The sequence below is a fragment of the Otolemur garnettii genome, unplaced genomic scaffold (assembly GCF_000181295.1).
Source record: "Otolemur garnettii isolate 467f Iridium unplaced genomic scaffold, OtoGar3 scaffold00003, whole genome shotgun sequence".
Lineage (NCBI taxonomy): Eukaryota > Metazoa > Chordata > Mammalia > Primates > Galagidae > Otolemur > Otolemur garnettii.
In genome coordinates, this window is record NW_003852398.1 from 33,239,494 (window position 1) to 33,241,789 (window position 2,296).

General features: G+C 44.9%; 1 pseudogene; it reads left to right on the forward strand.

The window, feature by feature from the left end:
* The first annotated feature begins 1,294 nt into the window (after positions 1 to 1,294).
* Positions 1,295 to 2,296, forward strand: part of LOC100949931 — a 24,076-nt pseudogene continuing 23,074 nt past the window's right edge.

Here is a 2,296-nt window from a genome sequence, read left to right on the forward strand (position 1 = left end):
ATTCTTTTCTGACTGAAGAGATTTTTTTTTTTGACAGAGCCTCAAGCTATCCCCCTGGGTAGAGTGCCGTGACTTCACAGCTCACAGCAACCTCCAACTCCTGGGCTCAAGCGAGTCTCCTGCCTCAGTTCCCGAGTAGCTGGGACCACAGGCACCCGCCACAATGCCCGGCTATTTTTTGGTTGCAGCTGTCATTGTTGTTTGGCGGGTCCAGGCTGGATTCGAACCCACCACCTTAGGTGTATGTGGCTGGTGCCTTAGCCACTTGAGCCACAGGCGCTGAGCCCTGACTGAAGACATTTACAAAAAACCAATAGTTAATATCATACTGAATGGAGTAAAACTAAAGGCTTTTCCACTTAGAACTGGAATCAGACAAGGATGTCCTCTATTGCCACTACTATTCAACATAGTGCTGGAAGTTCTAGCCAATGCAATCAAGTAAGAGAAGGAAATAAAGGGCATCCAAATGGGGGCAGAGGAGTTCAAACTCTTGCTCTTTACTGATGATATAACTTATATTTAGAGAACCCCAAAGACTCAACCACAAAACTCCTGGAAGTAATCAAAAATACACTAATGTCTCAGGATATAAAATCAATGTCCACAAATCAGTAGCCTTTGTATATGCCAACAATGGCCAAGATGAGAAGCTAATGAAGGACATAATTCTCTTCACAGTAGCTTTAAAAAAAATGAAATACCCAGGAATATACATAACAAAAGAGGTGAAGGACCTTTACAGAGAAAATTATAAAATGCTAAGAAATAGCAGAAAATATTAACAAAGGAAGAGCATACCATGCTCATGGCTGGGAAGAATCAACATTGTTAAAATGTCTATACTTCCCAAAGCAAATTATAGATTCAATGCAATCGCCATTAAAATATCAACATCATACTTTCAAAGTTTGGAAAGAATAATTCTTTGTTTCATATGGAACAAGAAAAAAAACTCATACAGTTAAGGCATTTGTTAGTAATAAAAACAAAGCTGGGAGCATCACCCTGCCAGACTTTAGGCTATAATACAAGGCCATAGTGATCAAAACAGTATGGTATTGTCACAAAAATAGAGACATAGACATTTGGAACCCAATAGAAAACCATGTAATGAAACTAACATCTTATAGCTACCTGATCTTTGAGGAACCAAACAAGAACAAACACTGGGGAAAAGAATCCCTATTCAATAAATGGTACTAGGAGAACTGGATATCCACATGTAAAAGACTGAAACTAGACCCACACCTTTCACCACTCACAAAAATTGATTCAAGAGGGCAGAGGCAAGATGGCCAACTGGAGCCAGCTTTCCACAGAGGCTCCGTTCAGAAGGAGGGACAAAGGACAGAAGTTTAGCAAGTAAGTCGATGGTTTGGAGCTGAGCCAAAAGAGAAGGTTGAAGAGCACACATCAACCCTGCTGAAGTGAGCTGTGACCCCAAGGAAACAAACAATAGGTACAAAATCCATCACTAAGCAGACAAAAGTACCCTCCCCCACGAGAACGGCTCACACTATACGGCATACTAAGAAGCGAGCAGAGTTCAGATCCCCTCCTATTTTATCCCACCCTCTAAAAACCGGAACTCCTTCCCTAGAGAGGACATATGAATGTGCCATGGCACTCTCCCACCAGGCATAAAATTGTATAAAACTGTATATATTCTTTACCTGCAATTCTGAACTTCCAGCACTCCCCTCCACTCTCACCCTGAGGTCTGGAAGCCTGTCCTCTATGGAGGCCAGATTCTTGGGCATTTTCTCAAGAGATGTGGACAGGGCATGGGCTGTTGCTGGTCTCTGCTGATCCTGCCACAGGGGAGTAAGGAGAAGCCGGTGAACTGAGGGAACTGTGCGGGAGAGGGAGAGGCAGTGTCCTGCTGTGCAGACCTGCAGAGGCAGCAGCAGGAACAACAGGGCTCACACCCCTGGAGATATTTTGGAGAGACACTCCCTGCCTCTCTGGGCAACCAAAGGAAGCTGGGCATCTTCTCCGGTGGCAGCCACTGGCAGAACAGATCTGGGATGGAAATGCAGGCCCCATGAGTAAAGGGTATGCCTGAGAGTACCTGCCTGGGAGTGGCATGGCAGGGCTGGTGACTAGAATACGCATGTGTAGAGATGTCATACTCCTAGGGTGGAGCCGAGCCAGAAGGACTGTTTTAGTGAGCCTAAGAAGCACCCAGCCCTCAGGGGATCATAGCTGAGACAAAGGCAAGCAGGCAGAAGAAAGTGCAGGGAAAACACTTGAAGAAATCAGCCTGGGTGAATATTTTATGAGGAGGACCCCC